The sequence below is a fragment of the Lissotriton helveticus genome, chromosome 6 (assembly GCF_964261635.1).
Source record: "Lissotriton helveticus chromosome 6, aLisHel1.1, whole genome shotgun sequence".
In the NCBI taxonomy this organism is placed as follows: Eukaryota; Metazoa; Chordata; class Amphibia; order Caudata; family Salamandridae; genus Lissotriton; species Lissotriton helveticus.
In genome coordinates this window covers 1,573,942,464-1,573,963,556 of record NC_136067.1, presented here as the reverse complement: position 1 = coordinate 1,573,963,556, position 21,093 = coordinate 1,573,942,464, and positions in this window count along the sequence as shown.

The following is a 21,093-nucleotide window of genomic DNA, read 5'->3' as shown; positions in this document are numbered from 1 at the left end:
AATGGTAGAAACTTGCCTCAGGTATAACATTCCAAAATTCTATACTGCTGTTACTAGTTTGGCTAGTAAAGTAAAGTTTCAAATCACTGTTGTTAATCTGCATAACAAAATCATTTACTGATTTAAGATCACCTTTCCATACTAGGAAGAGGTCATTGATGTATCTAAGCCACGTTACGATGTTAGATGACCATTCATGTAATCCAGTGCTGTTGAGCACCTGCTCCTGCCACCAGCCCATATGCAAATTTGCAAAATGGGGGGGGAAGCAGGTGCCCATCGTAGTCTCTTGTAGTTGTTTAAACAGTTCATTGTTGAAAAGAAATACCATATTTTTAAGATGCCAATCGATCATACTCAACAACATTTCATTATGTTTGGAAAAACAAATTGGCCTGGTTTTCAAAAAGTATTGTACTGCTTTTAACCCATCAGTATGCCTAATGCTTTTGTGAAGGGAGTTGACATCTAAACATACATCAAATAGTCATCTTACCAGTGAATGTCAAATATCCTTTTTTTTTTAAATTGGTGGTTTCTGATATAGGACGGTAAGTTAAGTACAAAAGGTTGTAAGAAGTAATCTTAAAATTTTTAAACATTCTCCAATAAACCGCCTATAGCCAAAATAATCAGTCTGCATGGATGGCATTGCCTATTCTTGAGAATTTTCAGCAATAGATATAGTAGAGGCAATTTGGGATGTAGAACTCATAAAAACATCTATTCCTCAGAACTGAGTAGATTAACCTCTTGCCACGCTTTCAAATCCTTGTAGAAATTCTTATTGAGATTCTCAAATCAATTTCTCAGAATTCTACAATAGTATCTTGCATCATTTAACTGAGATGTGCCTCTTGTACGTACATTGTTTTAGGCAGGAGGATGAGATTACCTCCCTTGTCAGAAAGAAGTCCAAAGCATATTTTGATCATTATCAGACCACTTTTTTATTACCCAATTGTATTTTTAAATTCAAGCAAGAATTGTAGTTATCTCTTCATATTTGAGTGACACTCTTACTAAAAGCGATATGTCATCATGTGGCATAGTGGGAGGTAATCTTGACTTGTCTTTAAATGGGTCATCATCCTCTCCCCACATAGTAAACCCTGTTCAGATATTAATTCAGCCTCAGATACTTGATCAAGCCCACCAATATTTTCTTGTTCCAATTCTGTAAGCTCCCTCAGCTGCAGAGAGGTTACTGGGGACAATAAGTTCCAATGGTTTCTTGATAATCTTTTGTTGTTTTTTAAAACGTTTCTTTAATTTTAGGTTATGCATAAACATGTAAAGATCTATTCTGCTCTGTTCATAGTTGACAGGAGCACTGGGGCAATAAGATAGACCTAACCCAAAAACGTCTTTGTCTTAGGTAGTTAAAGTTTCATTTGTAAGGTTAATTATCATGCTAGAAAGTTTTTTTCTTGCTGAGACTTGCAATTGTTACTTCAGCAGGATCTCCACCTTCTCTTTCCTTGTCTGCTGCACCTCTGCTGCCTCTTTTGTACTGTTGCTGCTGTCGATTTGTGAGCCTGCCCAGTCAAAAAAATGAAACTTATCCTTTATGGTTATCAACCCACTTCCGTCTGGAGAGGCTTCTTGATCTGTATCCGAGCTAATGTCACTGCCAGTGGTATCTTGTTGTGTTCTATTCATTGTCTTAAGTCTTTTCCTTCTGATATTATAGAACTCGCAGGAGAATGTTTAGACCTTCTATTTTCATAGTCTCTACGATCTCTTTGGAACTTATGGATTTTTCTTGCCGTTATTTTTTCCTCGTGTTTCTTCATTTACTCTTTCATCTATTTTAGAAATGTGATTGTACTTTCTTTGACTTTCAGGCTCTGTAATTCATAAGTTAGTTCTTTTATTTGCACTATGATGTTGTCCATAGCTATAGAAGCATATTTGATCAAAAGTGTTATCATTCTGTTGGAGCTTTCCACATTTAGTTCTTCCCATACCTTAATTAGATCCAGATATGGATTCTTGTAGAAGGGAGTATTCATTATCCTTAGTCCTCAGGGGACCCTCCCCACTTCCAAAGATTGCACCTCCCACCACTTGGATGATTTAATTTTACTGAGTCTTTCAAGTCTGTTGCAAATAGATTGAAAAGACACCTGATCAGGGCCACTGGTGGAAGCTAATATTGATGCGCCACTTTTAAATATGACAGACTTCTTAAATATTCCTTCAGCTGTTTTTCAGCCTGGCCTCTATTTCTTTGTCTGCCATTGCTTGTAATAATGTCCCAAAGCACTCTGTTCCAGCTTTGGTCAATGGCTACTTTGTACGGCAACCTCCGTAATATGCACAGGTAGCATGAAGACTGGCTCTCGCTTAAATTGTTTTTTCAGAGCCTGAAGATGTGTGCAGCTCGAGACCCCTCCCGATCCCGTGAAGCACACTTACCTCCGGGATCGATATCTCTCCATCTTCTTCCATTTAGTGGAAAGCACGCTGAACTGTAAACTTCCTCCTTTCAATATGTGTAGCGATGGCATGCAACCCAAAGGCCGGGGGTGCTTGCGGAACACCCGTGCCCGGAAGTGTAAAATTTACACAACTCTTGCGTCGAAGATTATAAAGAGAATGGCACTCCTCCTATCTTGAAATCATAGTTTTATTACTTAGCGGATACACACTAAAAGCATCAGATTTTCGGCTGACTTAGCATTTCTCACGACGCCTGCACACAGGAAGCATTGTGATTATACTCCCATATACCAACACTGAAAGAGGACAACCAATATTGTTCTATTACAGCAGCCATCTTTAAAAATGTTCTTGTATATCTTTTGTATTGAAACCATAATATGCATAATTGGGAACATCCAGTGAATTTCTATTCCTGAAAAATGTCTCAAATTCTGTACATTGGAAAGGTGTAAATTTATAAAATACAATAGAGTGAAAAACCTAATACAAATATAATAAAACATGTTGATTCTCATACTTCTCATCTATCAGTTATTGCTTGTATATTTATTTAATATATATATATATATATATATATATATATATATATATATATATATATATATATATAATGTATGACCTTAAATGCTGTGCAAATGTTTGATATTAATCTACCTATATTGTCAAAACATTGTCCTAATCCAGTCTAATCTCGACGTCAGTTTCAACCAATTGGCTATTTGTTCACAACATGAGTCGCGGTAGGGCACTCAAGCACAAATCCTCTTGGTCATGCCCCAGTGGGCATAGTCTATAAGATCCAATTTCTGGTACAATTCAGACAGATAAATAAATGAATAAAGTATATATAATAATTGATAAGGATAATGCAAATAAAGGAAATAAATTTTCAGAAAACATTTCATATCTTTCCTATATTGCATTCTTGTGACACTGCTCCAAATACACTGCGTAGACGTAGGCATTTAGACCAATGACCCTGTAAATGGACAGATATTTTCATTAAATAAATATATATATATATATATATATATATATATATATATATATATATATATATATATATATATATATATATATATATATACATATATAATCTACTGCCGGTCGCCAGCAGATAGTTATAGTTAGCACCTATTATCCATAGGAAATCCGCAACATTCTATTTGGAATAACTTTAGCGCCCGTTGATGAATGTGCTAGAAATTTACCAAACATTTGGCCAGCTCAGTTCCACTTCTTCTCTGAATGTTTGGGGGTGATTGGTCAAGCGGGGGCCGAGAAAAAAGGGGGTCTCAAAACGTGTTTTTCCTATGCAATTTCCCATAGGACCTTTACCCACGGCTACAGCCCGAACGGCTGAACGGAATTACACCAAATTTGGCATAGAGGTAGGCCTCAGTTCAGACTCGTGCCTTTTGCCTATTTGGTGTAAATCTGTTCAGTAGTTACCGGGAAAATGACATTTAAAAGTACATATATATCTAAGGGCGCTGTGGATCTGCAGATTGTGCGAGGATTGGCATGGTAGCATAAGCGCACCGTCCTGATCACGTGCTCAATGCTAATTCGCTGTCAAGTGGTTGTAAACATTCGAAACCAGGAAATGTTGGCAGCCATTTTGTGCCTCGGTTGAAGCGAGGCTGAGGAAGTCAGTGGAATATGTGTTCAAAACGGAGAAAGGGGGCAGGGTAGACATAATTTTACCCTCTAGACCTGCTTAGGGGCTCTCAGAAGGACCCCCAGGGCCCACATATATATATATTTTTTTAAACCGGGATGCGTGTAGGGTGCCATAAAATAAATAAAGTAAAAAGGAGTTTTTTTTTAATAATTCGTCTCCGGGGGGTTAAATAGCGGGGGCAAAATTATTAAATTTAATATGCGGCCCAGAGGGGCCCCCCAGCCTCGGGAACGTCAGCGTCCCGGACTAAAAAGAAAAAAATTGTGGGGGGGTCAAAGGTCCTGAATGCCGCAGGGACCATCACCCGTCGAGGGTTTATGTATTGTGGGAGGTGGACTACCTGGCTCCCCTCCTGGTGCACCCGAGGGTCCCATTACCCACCGGGGCTACAAAAAAAAAGTATGGCTAGGGAGGGGGGCTGTAAGGTCTCCAAAGCCCCGGGGACCACCACTCCCCCGAGCTTTATGTATTGTGGGAGGGCCGGTTCCTGCAGTGTTTTGGGGTGTCCATCCCGCCCTCCCATAGCAAGGAAATCTGTTCTCTCTTTTAAAATCAAAATCAGATTGCTTTTCCACATGGGGAGTTGTATTTTAGTAGCTTGTGATGTGGAAAGGTAATGCCGACTCCCAAGCGCATAAAAGTTGTGCATCAAAGGCGCTGGAGTCGCGCTCCCTACAGATTATGAGTCATGCATCCAGCGCATGCACACCAGGGGGCTGCACTGCACGCTCTGCTGGGTGCATGACTTGTAATTTTAAAAGTGAAAAATAGCCCCTATCAGCATTATAGCTCCCTTCACGGTCCCCAACATTCTCCGGGGACCCCTGGGGATAGGGTCCCCGGAGAATATTGGGGACCGTGAGGGGAGCTACAATGCCCCCACGGTCCCGTCGGCTTCCCACGTTCTTCGGGAGTCGGCATTGCTTTTCCGCAAGGGGATATGCTAACTTGTATGTGGAAATGCAATCTGCTTTTTATTTTGAAAGTGAGAAAATATTTATCTGCTCTGTCTTTCAAAATGCAAACTAAGTTTGCTATGGTAGGGCGGGAACCATGAGACTCCCGCCCTCTCAAAGCAAACAGCAGTGTCCCGGGAGTAGGAACCTCGGGGCACTTTATGAGCCGGCCATCGGGCGTTGCGGTCTCCAGGGATCTCGAGGGCTCTAGGCATAGGGTTACACAGTCTGTCTCTCACAATACACAAATTTCCGGGGGTGGTGGTTCCTGAGGCTTGAGGGGGGTCATTGAGGCTCACACACTTCTAATTTTGTAGGGGGGGACCTTGGACGCAAAAGTGGTGCAAGGGGGTTGTAAATCTGGTACACAGTGTTTTGTTTTACTTTGCTTTCCTTTTTGGTCTTGTAGAGGATCCAGGGATAATATAACGTTTTTTGCACAGCCAGTCCCTTTCAACTCTACCCCCAAATGGCTTTCTGCCTGTTACCATAGTAACAGTTCATGGAACATTTAAATGAGCACAGAGGTTAGAAGTTCACCACACTATGTTGGTAATGGAAAAAAGTTACTGTGCTGGAGTTTTTAAACTTTTACATAGGAACCGTTAGTCATAGGTACAGACTTTGGTAAAGATCTGGCAAAGAGTTAGCCTCAGAATTATACTTCAAGTTATAAATATCATTTCTATTGGGGACCGCTACCCCCCCCAAAAAAAAAGACTTATGTACTTTTTTTTATAAACTTTTATTAAAACAATAAATAACTGGAAACTTAACTTAAAAATAACAATACAATAAATAACTAGAAACATAACTTTAACAAAACAATATAATAAACAAAATGTGATATGGACTCCAATAAAAGTACTGTAGGTAATCTGCAAAAAAAAAAAAGAAAATTAGTGTTTAAAATTAGATCGATGTGACTAAATGAGGTCAAACATTACAAGTCAAATTAACAGTTGAAGATATTTCCTTCTTTTAACGTGTGCAGTGTGCCTGATACATTTCTCTTGTTTTATAGGCTTGCGTTCAAGCGGTGTCTGTATGGAAGTGCCTACTGCGTCATATTTACATTACAGATCAACAGGTCTTTAAAATGATTCAGAGATGGGACAGAATTAGGTGAGAGATCAAGTAATTATGCAGGACAATATTCTTTAGGGCTTATTTACAAGACACTTGCGCCAGTTTTGTGTTACTTTTCTCATGTTGAAAGTGAAGCAAAAGTAGCACGAGGGGCTTGTAAATAAGGTCCTTCATTTGTAATGCATTTAATCGGAGGCATTGTATATCTAGGTCGCTCTGCTTACCTTGTGTAAACACTGTGACCAACAGAGTTCACAACTTGAACTCAGCTTTGGTTCTACACATCATAGTGGAAAGCAAATTCCATAAGTTTAAAAGAGAAAGAGAAATGATGTGCGAGAGAGAGAGAGAAAGAGAGAGAAAATGACATTAAAACTGTGAGAGAGTTAAAGTTATAGATGGAGCACTTAATAGTGGAGAAAATATTTGTAGCTCACCTTTTGCCTTGGTGTGTGTCGAAGTATATGTTGGTTCATAGTGCACCCTCCAGTTTAGTGATCTGAAATATAGTATATAGAGTTAGTCATAGTATAGTACATACAAAAGTAGCGTAAGGGGCTTGTAGATTTGCCTCTCAGACTGTTGTAATCTATCTATTGTAACTGCTCGGAGTTAATTGTACATTCCTATGCAGTGAAGCTGCTGCACACTACCCACTCACTCCTTTCACAGATGACTAGTCGTTGTGTCGGAAAGAAGCTTTTTTGCTCACCTTGTGCCATTGGCGTGATTCAAAGAGGGTGCACCACATATCGTAGCAGCCTCCTCAAACGTTGTTACGATGGCCACGCATCATCACAGAATCCTCGAACCTTGAGTTTTAGAGGTGTTGGGGGGACGCTAATTTGTGAAACACAACCTGTAAGATAAAAAGGAAGTTAACATTGTGTGTCATTTTTTTATCAAAGGAGAGAGGAAGTGGGAGAGTGACTGCAAAGAATATTCGCAGCTCAACTTTCTGTCACCAGTGTGTTTTTCACCACGTGCTGGGACATAATGCACCCTAAAGCTCTACATCTAAAAGATAGTAAAAAAAGATGTTATGCTAGGTAATTGTTACTATCTTAATGTGGAGTTGAATAACATCGGCCTTTCACACAGGTTCCCTATCACATTTAAAAGAACTATTTGTATAGTTTATATTCCAGACGTTTGAGCGATTATAAAAACGTTCCTGCTAATGGAGAAAAAAAAAATTAAATGTAATTTGATACACTATATAGGACTTTGTTTGTCTAAATCGCTGCATCGCTTTTTTGTATCCAGTCTGCTACAGCCCTTCGACTCCCTCCGATGCGCACCCAGGTCTCACTGCTCACCTTTTCTTGCACACGATACCATCTGCATCATGTAGTCCTGATGTGCCACTAAGAAGTCTCATATATGGTGTTGAGTCTTGATTTCAGTATGTCTAACGACATACTCGTGCTCCCATCATCATCGCAGGTTCCTCACCCGCTCAGTGCTTCTGATACCACTAACTCAGTGACCAAAGAGGCCACACATGTAGTGGTGGGCCCCCCTACTCGGTGGTTCGGGACTACATGAGGCGTTTGAACCACTCGGAAGGGCCATCACAGTGTTTGGGATAGGACAAACTCTAAAATGGCGTTGAGCACGTGCGCCATGTCTTTTTTATTGGTACGGTCACGTGTGTAGTGACGGATGCTCTGGATGGGTGTGGTGTCGGTGTTTACCAGCCATGAGGGAGTGTGTGTGTGCCATTCTGACAACTAGACCTGGAACTAAGAAAATACTACAATGAAATCTGGGCAATGTTTTGTTGATGTGTTTTCCTGGAAGCGTAAGTGGAGTGGGCTGGCCTAACGTATGCCAGTGCTGCATGAGGCTCTGAACCATGATTCCGGAGCTATGGCTGTCGTCCCGTTGTGAACTATATGAGAGATCAAGTGATTCGGGTGTCCATTTTGTACTGCTGACGTCTAGGGGTGGGTGGAATATGCGTAGTCGCATTACGCAAATCTCCGCGAAACGGTAAAAAATCTCTGCGAACACGCAGAAATTCCGCGAACATGCGGAATTGCTTGTTCGCGATATATTTTTCCTGTTCGCAATTGCTGTTTGCGTGCTCGGGGGAAATATCTTGCGAACACGCATTCTGAGAATGCGAACAAGAAAAAAAATTCCCGAAGTCGCGGAACGCAGAATTTTGGCCAATTTTGCGTTCTCCGCGGAACGCAAAATTACCCGAATTCCACGAGCGGAACAAAATTTTCCACCCAGGCCTACTGACGTCACCCGGGTCTTAAAAACAAATGTGTCATTATATCTGTAAAGTCCCACAACTTAGCCAACATGGAAGGTACGGGGTATCACTGACTCTATATTCGTTCATAGTTAAACACATAAAGGATGGAGGACATGACGCATTTCTGCGATTATGAATGTTTATTGTACATTCAGTGGAGTGTTGTAGCTGTAGTAATACAGGGCTGTGAAAGGTTTAAGTTGTAGGTTTTGGCACATGAAGGACAGCTAATATATATGTACGTATGTGGTTATTCTGGAACACTGTAGAACTTGGTGCTGGAAATCAGTGTTCGAGTTTCGGAGTTGCGTCCTGTTATTGTAGAGTAATGACGTAATGTACGCTTGCCTGAAAATGTATTGTAAATACGGTGCTGATGTAAATAGCTGATATAGTTTAGGGTTGATTTTCTGCTATATAAATATGTCTTTTATAAAAAAAAAAAAGGAGGAACAGCCAACAGTTGCTGTCACAGGTAAGATGGTTGCATACGCTATTTATAGCACAATATAATGTGGTAGGGCGGAGGTGCAGCATTTTACAAACACAATAAATACACAGACACAGATAGAGAGTTGAAGTGGGTACGGGCACGTGTGCTCGACTCCATTTTATTACTTTGTTGTTGGTAACAAGTAGAATAGTATTCATGATATCATATACAGATATTTAATCATAAACGGTTTATGACTTCTGCTGTACAATGGTAGGAGCATTGTATGTGAAATAATACACAGAAGATTATATCGTAAAGAGTTAATAAGTTGTGGTGCACTGAGGTTGGGGTGGTTTGTGTGGTGCCTGCGATGATGCGTGGTCCAGGCAGATCACACTGGTAAAAATGTGTTTTGACTATTGAATTTTGCCTTTTACAAGGGCACGTGGCGATTATTTATGTTGTACTGAGTTAGTGGTACGTCTGGTGTTCATCGTGTGCTCACCCTGCGATGATGCGTGGTCTGAGCGGGTTGTACTGAAATCATTCACTGTTGCATACTGGACTATATGAACTTTGAGGGGGGAAACTACTATCAATGGTTATCAATTGCTGTGCAAACTACGTGTACTGATTGCTCCTCATAAAAAATTAAATGATTACACTTCACGCAGTGCATTCTAACTTTCACCAATTGGGGACCTATATCTGCTTGCGATGTTGAAGGTGATATCCCAGAGGTACTTGGTATTTTCGGTGGTGGAGGTACATTTTGGCGCAATCTTCTACATTCTTTGTTATCGTAGTTCACACGATGTAATGATTGAATGTGCGTGCGCATACTTGCAGTGCAAGAGCACTATTTTTTATCTGCTTTAAATAAGTCGAAGCTGAATTTAATGCTGTCTGTAGTGAAGATGAAAAGGTAAATTCAAGTTGTGAACCCTACTGTGCACAATGTACATGGAAGTTAGTAGTCAGAACAGTTATAGAACAATGCTTTTTACACTTATTTTAACAAAATCTGAGTACATACAGTATAATTGTGTCTGCATTAAATAAATCAAGGTTGAATTCCCAACTGTCTATAGTGTAGATGCAAAGGTGAATTCAAGTTGTAAACCCTGCTGTCTGCAGTGTACATCTTAGGGTGGAGTGCATCATCTGCAATTATAGTGGAAGTGGAAGATCGACCATGTATTGATTTTATTATTCAACTAATTCTATACGTGATATAAATTTTTGGGGGAAGGAATCATACTAAAGGGATATTGTATAGGGGTGATATGTGTTATACTTAGTTTGGTTTCCACTGAGTTAGTAGTACCTGAAGCAACAAGGTTCTGTGGAGCCTGAGATGATGTATGGACTGTGCAGGCCGTACTGATAGTAATGTTTTTTGCCTGGTGAATTCTGCCTTAATAAGGCTACGTCGAGATGACTTGTTGTGCAGTGACTTAGTGGTACCTGAAGAACTCAGCGTGTGCGCACCCTGCGATGATTCGTAGTTCAGGCGGGTCGCACTGGTACAATGTCTCTTGGCTATTGGAATGCACCATGTGCAATCGCCGTTCCACCTGAATCGTGTGCCCTCACAATGTAGATCGAAGGCAGTTGTCAGCACATATATCGACTAATGATTTTTGTGAAAAAATCTGAACATATACAGTAGAATTGTCTCTACATTACATAAATCAAGGCTGAATTTTCTACTGTTCTTAGTGTAGATGGAAAGTTGAATTCAAGTTGTGAACCCTGCTGTCAGCAGACTAAATTTTGGCAAGAGTCCACAGAAACATTGACGAATACTTTTTTGACACATACATTAACAAAATCTGATGACACTGTAGAATTGTCTCTGTCTTCAATAAATCGAGAATGAATTTAATGTGGATTGTAGTGCTTCAGCGCTTCTGGTATCAAGTGGTGAACCCTGTTAATTGCAGTGTACATTTGAAGGCAGTACGTAGTACAGACATAGATGAACGTTTTTTGTGGCGTCCATTAATAAAATTGACTCTTCCTTTCATAAATCAAGGCTAACTTGCATGCTGTCCATAATTGTCTCTGTATTAAATCAATGAAGGCTGAATTTCCTACTGTTCAAACTTTAACAAAATCTGAGCACATAGTGCAATTGTCTCTGTTTTAAATAAATCAAGACTGAGATCAATGTTTTCTGTAGTGCTTCTCTGCTTCTGGTATCAAGTTGTAAAATCTGTTGATCACAGTGTACACTTGAAGGTAGTACTTAGTACAGACATAGATGAACTTTTTTTTGGCATCCTTTAATAAAATTGACTCTTCCTTTGATAAATCAAGGCTAACTTGCATGCGGCCCGTAATTGTTTTTGTATTAAATCTATGAAGACTGAATTTCCTACTGTTCAAACTTTACCAAAATCTGAGGACATAGTGCAATTGTCTCTGTTTTAATTAATTCAAGACTGAATTCAATGTTTTCTGTAGTGCTGATGCGCATCTGGTATCAAGTTGTCAACTCTACTGACCGCAGAATAGATTGAAGGCAGTCTCAGCACAGATACTGAAGACAAATTTAGATCCAAAATTGAATTAGTTGTGAACCCTGCTGTCCGCAGTGTCGATGGAAACCACTAGTCGATACAGACATAAGTATGCGGTGGTGTGGCGCGGAGTTCGCAATAGGCCTCTATCGAGTAGGCACGCGTCATGGCAGCAGGGTGGGGACCTTCGATGTGGCGCAATCTCTTTTCTTTGCAGAAGTGAACCACGCCCAAGCCTAATTATTTATTGTCTTACGTTGGCGTTGTTTACGTTGGACTAGCCCACTCCGCTTCTGTTTCAAAGGAGGGGGATAAACACTGGTACATGACCGTAATATTCCCCAGTGTCTGAGATAATATAGTTGCGTCCACTATTCAGTTCACAACACGTATCAATGGTATATGTACACACTGAAAAGTTTTTGATTTCTATAGAGAATTGTGTATAGTATTTCACTGATAGTCTTAGCATTGTGTACATTATTGTTGATGTTCGAGTTCTTTCCCTTATACATACTTGGTTGTCACATCTCTGTAGATTGAGCTAGTGTACTGTTGAGGAGATATATTATTTTGGAAAGGCCCGTAGTACTGTTTTGCGCTGTCTCTGAGGTAGTAGGGGGAGGGGTCCGTGGGTATGGTTATGGTGATCGTTGCGCTGGGTATTTTGATTTTGTTGGGTGTGGGAAGTGTATAATTAGAAACTCTATCACATATTGCTCTTTAAACATGGGTGTGAGTTGAATGTAATTCACGCAGTACATATTCGACGTTCTTACAGTCCTTAAATGTTGATGTTAATTTGCTAGTGGTAAGTGGAACTATTGCCGGATTTTTAGGTAGCATTGCAGATTTGGTTACTTGTTGAAAATATGGGAAAGTGGTCAACATTATAAGTAGGAATTGTCATTTAAAAAACCTTCGAAATTCACTGAAAAAACCATAGGTTTCAGGCAGGTTATATATAGGAATTAGCATTTAAAAAACCTTTGAAATTCACTGAAAAAACCATACATTTCAGATAACTTGTAGTTAGGAATTACCATTTAAAAAACTTTAGAAATTCACTGAAAAAACCATAGGTTTTAGGGGTGATATGGTTAGTTGGACATTTCACTCGTACAAAACCATTGAAATTCCCACGTATTGTTAGTTGTACTAACTATAACTCGCATGCCCGCAATCCACTGCTGCTGATGTCACATATTACATTTTTCATGACATGGTCAGCTAAATATCGGGGGCATTTTTTTTCATAATTGGAGGGCTTGTAAGGCACTCAAAGACGTGGGGAAAGGTACCCTCTGGGGTTTTATTTTGAAGTATGGACGCAGGGAGCCATCTGGGATCGTGGGGGCATTGCGGCTATAAAAAACAGTTATTTTTGAGAACTAACTTTACTGGTTAAAAAAAGAGCTATATTTCTATGATAGTATGTAAAACTTTCTAGGTTTTTTTGTGTACCAGTTGTACTCTCTACGCATGCGCAGCCTCGTTTCCAATCCCATGTTTCTTTTTTTAACTTCAAGTTCGCCAAGCAAAGCTGTCCTCATTTTAGGTATTAAATTTGCCGCTTTCTTTTCTCGGGCCATGTGTGTCATCCGCTGCTATACATTTGTAGTATATTAATAATCATATTCTAGCTATATTTATTTGAAACGTTTTGCCGAGGCGCCAAACGTTGATTACATACTCCGTCCACTGCCATTTTAGTAGTTTTCTTCCGTTATTTTTATTATACCTGTTAGTTTAATTTTACCCTCCGCTTATGTTCTCTGTGATAGATGAGATTTCCTGCCACAGATACCCTGGTGTTTGTCCTTGGACTCAGACTTGGTCACACGCATACCTAAAATATAATTTTAAGCACGTAAGCCACAGCCATTACAACGCTTGTCCGTCACCACAAAGCCATTAGGATGTTTATGGCTTTATTATGCGTGGTAAATGTATACTAGTTGTAAAAGTATGCGTGGTAAAGGCATATGCGTGCTAATGAATTTGTGGTGACGGTCATGCGTGGTTATGGCCGCGTTGTAATGGCTGTTTCCCCCAGGACACTGTAGGACCCGGGTCAGGGTGTGGCGGATGCCAAGGCATCAGGCGGTGGGCCACGCAGCCTCCCTCACACAATGTACAAATCTCCGGGGGTGGTCGTTTTCGTGGTTTGAGGGGCGTCATTGAGGCCCACACAGTTAATTTTGTAGGGGGGTAGGTTTGCACGTGAAATTGTTGCAAGAGGTTTGTAAAATGTGGTACACATTTTTTTGTTTTACTTTGATTCCATTTCTATATTGCAGTCCATCCAGAGAACATATGACTTATTGTACAGCCAGTACTTTTCAACCCTACTGTCAAACATCCTACTATAGTACTTCAAATTATAAATATTATTTTTGTTGTAGACCGTCCCCCTCCCCCTAAAAAAAACAAATATATAGTTTTTTATTAACTTTTATTAAAACAACAATAACTGTACACGTAACTTAAAGATAATGTAATAAACAACTAGAAAAATAACTTTAATAAAACAGTATTTTAAACAAATTGTGATGTGGACTCCAAAAGACGTTGGGTAGGTAATCTGCAAAACAAAAAAGAAAAAAAGAGTTTAAAGTTATGTAGAGGTGAAGAAATACAAGTGAAGGTACCAGTATGATTTTACGGGTGCAGTGTGCCTAGTACATTTCACTTCTGTTATAGTCCCGCGTTCAAGTGGTGTCTATATGGAAGTGCCTACTGCGTTACTGACACAAAAGTGGCACAACAGGATTGTAAATCCGCCAACTTATTTCTAATGCATTGCAATTGAGGCATTGTATATCTAGGCCGCTGTGCTTATCTTGTATAAACACTGCGGCCACCGGAGTTCACAGCTTGAATTCGACTGTGCTTCTACACGTCAAAGTAGACAGCAGTGTCTTTAACTTTGAGAAATGATGTCACAGAGAGTGAGAGAGTGAGAGAGAGAAAGAGAGAGAAAAGAACATTAAAACTGTCTCGCAGAGTCTGGAGTCGAGATTTTTTCTTGAAAACTCAGACGCAGATTTACCAGCTCATTACGCCACTTTTCCCATGTTAAAAGTGACACAAAAGTGGCGCAATAAGCTTGTAGATCTGTTTCTCAGCCTGTTGTAACCTGTCTGTTGTCACTGCTCAGAGGTAATTATATATTTCTATATAATCAAGCTGCTGCACACTACCCACTCTCTCCTTTCAAAAATAATTTGTTCTTGTTTCGGAAACAATGGGGCATATTATCAAGGTACCGTGTTAAAATTATCGCCGTTTTAGCAGCAGGAAACTTCTGCTAAAACGTCGATAATGGGCTTCACAATATGCCGTAGAGAATTCCAATAGAAGACCATGTTAACACAGAACATGGGCGTCTATTGGAATTCACAAGGGCATATTATCAAGAACATTATTGCCGCTTTAGGGGCAGTTTCGTGCCGCTAAAATGGCAATAATTTTAATGGCGTTCCTTGATAATATGCCCCAAAATTCTTTGTCACCTAGTGCCATTGGCGTGATTGAAAGATGGTGCTCTACATGTCAAAGAAGCCTTCACTGTAATCAAGAGAGTTGACCACTTCAATTCAAATAAGGTAGTATACAGTAGAGTGGAGATAGCAGCGTCCAAAACTTTAAAAAAGAAAGAGAATCGATTTGAGAGAGTAAGAAAGAGAAAGAGAAAAAAAGGACATTAAAACGTGGGAGAGACACACACGACAGGGGGGGTACCTGAAGCCGGTGGTGCAACCAAGGTCAAAAATATCGGGGGGACTTAAGTTCGAGCAAAAAGAAGAGTGGAGCTACAGAGGCTGTAAGCGGGGGGTGGACATCAACGCCTCGTTAACAAGCAAAATGTCTTTAAAAGACCTGTGACGTACTCGGGTGCGACTGTGTGTGGGCCGAGGAAGCTATGTCATCGTAGCTGAATCCCCGTTAGCCCAATGTGTGTTTTGCATACTACACATTCTCTCCTTTCACAGATAACTTGTCGTTGTTTCAGAAACAAGCTTCTTTGCTTACCTTGTGCCATTGCCGTCGTCCTTGTTACATAATCCATCGTGAAGCTGTACATCTAAAAGATATTAAAAGAAAGATTGGTAATTGTTACTAAATTAATTTGGAGTTAGATAACATTGCGCTTTCATACACGTTTATTCTCACATTTCTACGAACTGTTTGTATTGGTAATATTCCGGACATTTCAGCGATTATAAAAACGTTACTGCTATTGGGAAAAAATGTATGCATGTAAATTAATACACTATATAGGAGTGCGTTCGTCTAAAATACTAAGTCGCATTTTTGTATGTAGTCAGCTACAACCCTTTGCCTCCCTCCGATGCATACTCAAGCCTCACTGCTCACCTTTTCGTGGAAAAGAAACCTTCTTCATGATTTAGTCCCGATCTCCAACAAAGAAGTCTCATATATGGTGCAGAGTCTTGATATCTCTATGGCTAACGACATACTTCTGCACCCATCATCATCATCGCAGGTTCTTATCCCGCTCAGTACTTTGGGCACCACTAACTCAGTGACGAAAGAGGCCACGCATGCAGGAACAACTCTAAAATGGCGTACAACACGTGCGCTCCGTCTTTTGTATACATAGGGTCACGTGTGTAGTGACGGATGCGCTGAATGGGTGTGGTGTGGGTGTATACCAGCCATGAGGGAGTGTGTGTGTCGATCTGACAACTAGACCTGCAAATAAGAAATCACTACAATGGAAATTTGGGCCTTGTACTGTTGTTGTGTTTTCCTGGTAGCGTAAGAATGGCTTTCTTTTTTCTATGTGATGTTACGATACAGTCATGTATGTAGCCTATTTTGTGACGCATTTGATTGTACAATGCATTTCAAAAACTGGTTGTGGTAGGGTGCTTTTAAATTAAAGGGTGTATTCTGCTCACGAGTTTGTTGAGTGTAGAAGTATTTTTTTTTTTTCTATTCTATCATAATTGTGCTAACTTTTCTCCTTTGGCGTGCAGTACTATATTATTTTATAAAATGTATAACTGTTGAAATCATCTTTGAAAGTAGAATGTAAGCATGTAAGCTGCTCTCTGTGACAAAAAGCAATGCTGGCTCCTGCAGGAAGTAGAGGGCCGGCTGGGACCGTGGAGGTCTTGGGGCTCTTCCCATGGTCCGCAACGTTACATTTGAGTCTAGGGGTATGGGGTCCTCGGAGATTATTAAAAAATTGTGATAAAGGCAAATGTTTTTATGGTAGATTCATCGTACGCGTACCAAGCACGTATGGACGACATACTGTGCGAAGATTGGAAGTTGTCCCATAAGCGTACTGAAGGAGGAAAAAGAAGAATATTTTTCATATATTGATGAAGTGTATGTGTTTAGATGTTGGGTGGCTCTAAAAAGAATCCTTGTGTTTATTGGGAGATTTTAGTACCTACAAGTAAATACCAATGCAGAGTCTAAAGTTCAAGAGGAAAAGTCTGTTACCCTCATCTGTAAAATGTACACCGTCTCTCCTATAGATGTCATGCATATAAAAACGCAGATTGTTGTGGTAGATGTGGTAGATGGACCCCATTTGATAGTCTCGGAGAAAGGCAGAAACAGATTTATTCACATGTTTTCTAGCTTTCTCAATCTGTTGATAATAGTGGTTGGACCAGTTTTGGGGATAAGTGTCATCATTTGTGCAAAGGTGTCCTTCATAAGCATTTCCAGACCTACCCCTGTCAAAGTGCCTAGGTCATTGCCAACACAGTACACACTTATGTGGTCCTGGTGTTGGAGATGTAAAAAGGATTTCACCAATGGCATCAATTGGTACCACTTTAACCCTCTCTGTCCAATCCATTTAATGTCTACATTTGGTAAACGTAGGTCTTTGTGAATTCTTTTCTGTTCTGCGTACCTTTGGCTCCAGAAAATATAGCTGTGTCCCACAATCCACACTGTAAGCATCTTGAAGAGAGGTCTGGATGCACTCTGAAGGTCTCTGTTAATGAAATGGCAGTTTGAAAAGTAAGATATTTTCTAAAATGGTGGACAACGTGCAGTTTTGAAAAAAGAAAAGGAATGATAAGTTGTTCAAGAACATTCTACACTAAGCTAGGATGAATGTTTCTGTTTTTTAAAAGCCTGATTTTTATTGGTTAAGAAAAACTCATAGAAAAGAACGTTACATAAGATAAGCTGGTATATTCTCAAGTCAAGCACACTTGCTGTTTTAATTTGCAACAATGTATGATGAACTGTTCACCTGTCTGCTGAGTTAGGTGTTCCCTGAAGTGTTTCTATGGTAACTGGCAGATTGTGGAATGGGGAAAGGGTTGAAAGTTTTGTCAGTTGGAAAGGGTGCAAAAGTCCAAGCAATACAAAAGTGTGTTTTGTTTTGATGTAATGTGGGAATAAATGTGATTTTTTGTTTATTTGTATATGTGTGTAGATTGACAGGAAACGTTTGCTATTTACTATTGGACTTCCTGTCCCTCTAGGATTGCTTAGGGGGGTTTACAATGATCCCCAAGGTCAAAATCTTTGATGGCCTTTGTTAAGCCTTTGATGGCCCTGTAGTGTTACCAGGTGCCTAGCCCTGGGACACTGCTGTTTGCTATGGTATGGCAAGATTTCTCTTTCAAGTAGGTAAGCAGATTGCTTTTCATCTGAGAGAGCAGCATGTAAGATGGTCTCTCTGAAAAAAAACAATGCCGGCTCCTGAAGGACGCAGGGAGCCAGCTGGGACCGTGGGGGTTTTGGGGCTCCCCCACGGTGCTGAACGTTATATGTTAGCCCCGGGGGATGGGGTCCCAGGGGATTGAAACAAATTAGTGATAGATGCTATTTTTTGTTTTACGGTATATTTAGTGTACGCGTACTGTGCGAATTCTGAAAGTCGTTTCATAGGCGAACGTAAGCAAGAAAAAATAAATAAAAAATAAATATTTTACAGATATCTATCAAGTTTATGTGTTTATATGTTGGTTGCTTGTAATGAGACCTTTTCTTTTTATTGGTACTTATAAGTAAGTGATTATGCATAGTCTAAAATTGTTGAGGAGCAGTGTTTTATACAGTGCTGAACTTTATTTAGACCTCTGTTGACAGTTGACTTTTGCATGATCTGTTGGGGGTAGGGTGGAAAGTTATGTCAGTTGGAAAGGTTTGAAATGTTAAAGCAATGGAAATGTGTGTTTCGTTTCAAATTAATGTGTGAAGGATTTTAATTGGTTATTTATATGTATGTATGTGTAAAATGAGAGGGAAAATGTTCCATTTCATGGTTCTGCTGCAAACACTGAACTAGAGAGATTCTGTATAAGAATATCTACTGTGTGAGTGGCATTCTTCTTAATCTACAAATCAATTTGAAAGGTGAGTTGATAAATTGTATGGGAATGTATGTGGTGCATGTTTGTACATTAAGGAATTATGGAGCATATTATCAAGACAGGCGATTAAATTATTGCTGCTTAATCGGCAGAAAACTTCTGATAAAGCAGCGATAATGGGCTTGATAATATGCTCTATGCAATTCCAATCGAAGCCCATATTAGATGTGAAGGACATCTAACATGGGCTTCGATGTGAATTCCCATAGAAGCCCAGGTTATGGTGTTAATTTGGGCTTGGATGGGAATTCACAAGGCCATATTATCAAGCCCATTATCCCCGCTTTAACTGCAGTTTCCTGACGATAATAGCGGCGATAATGTGTCGCCCTTTCTTCATAATATGGGCCTATATTTGTCCCTTTTTCCATAATTTCTAGCCTCTCTTTTTATACTTCCCTCTGTCTACTCTTACTTCTTTTTCTCTCTTGGTAATAGTGTCTTTTACTTATATTGTCCTCTGTGGTGATATTGCCCTTCTTTGTCTTTATATTTTCCTATTTCTTCTCATATTCCTTCTGTCTCCTCATTTTCTTCCTATTCTCTTCATATTTAATTTTTTTTCTTGATACTCCCTGTTATGTCCTCTTTCTTGTTTGTCTCCCTCTGTATATAGTCTGGGTCGATTTACAATCCCCTTGTGCATCTTTGTTGTTTTATTCTGTTATTTTTTTTGATGTTATAGTGGCAGAAATAATGTAGTAAATTGCGTATGTATTTGGAAAATGAGTCAGTGTTGTTCACTGAAATGTAGTAATTATATACATGGAATATGTATAGTCACTTAAACGTTTTTCAGTTGTAAATGGTAAAATGCATGGTATCATTTTTTTTGTCTAATATCAAACTGTGCATGTGTGTACATTAAGGAATTATGGGGCATATTATCAAGGATAATACGCCTTTGTTATTTCCTATATAAGCCCATGTTAACACCAGAACATGGGTTTCTTTGGGAATTAACAAGGGCGTATTATCAAGCCCATTATCATCCGTTTTATCTGCAGTTTCCGGACGATAAAATGGCGATAATTTTAACACCAGTCCTTGATAATATGCCCCTATATTTTATTTAAACGTTTTACAGTAGTAAATGTGTTTTGGTGAAATGCATGGTCTTATAATTTTTTTGGGTAATATCACACTGTGTATGTGTGTACATTAAGGAATTACATTCGCACCTTTTTGCATATTTTTACACTCTCTTGTCATACTCCCTAATCTCTCGTCTTACTCCTTCCTCTCTGATTATACTACCTTCTTTTTCTTATACTCTGCTCTCTTTTTATACTTTTTATTTCATACTTGCTCCTCTTTTTGCATATTTGTCCTCCTCTTTATATTCTATCTTGTCTTTATATTCACCACTGTTGTCATAGTTCTTACTGTGTTCTCATAGTACTCCCTCTCTCCTTATACGGTCAGTCTTCCTTTATAATTGTCTTTTCTCCACATTTTTGTCTCTGCGGGGCATATTACCAAGAATAAGCGAAAATTATCTCTAAGCTTGGTTAGAGGCAATAATTTTATCGCCATGCTTCGCCTATTTTTATCGCTTAGAAACCTTACAATTATCAAGGTTTATCTCCTAAGCGATAAAAATCGGCCAAAATGCATGAATATCGCTGTAAAGTCAGCGATATTCATGCATTACTGAGCTAATGCTCTTAGCCATGTTATCCACCTACCATTGGATAACATTGCTAAGAACTACTCTTGGCAGGCGTTAGCTTTTGGAGATAATCGCGCTTAGCGCGATTATTTCCAAAAGTAGGTAATAGGAGATAGCGATGTTAGCGACTGTTTCCAGTCGCTAACATCTTGGCACGCCCACTTTGCATTTCATTAGCAATAAATGGCGCTGACATGCAAAGTGGGCCCCAAGATGATCGCTATCTGTTAGCGACAGCTAGGTAACAGGGCAATAAAATTATCGCCGCTTTATCGGAAAAAATCCCGCTAAAGCGGCGATAAGGCCCTAGGTAATATGCCCTTGTCTCTTTTTACATTCTTTCCTCTTTCTTCATATATACTCTTCTGTTCTTTTATTCTCTGTTTCTTCTTATTCTCGCTATTCTTTGCAGGTACTCCCTATTGTTTTCTTATACTTTTCTTTTTGTTCTAATACTTTTCTCTCTGTAGTCACATTTCTCCTCTCTTTTCTTATACTTTGCACTCTGTACTAATATTGCCATTTTTTCTTATTGTCATATTCCTCTCATCATTTACCCCCCTGTTCTTATACTCCCCCTGTTTTCATATACTCCTCTCTGCTCTCTTACTTCTCCATGTCTCCTCATACTACTG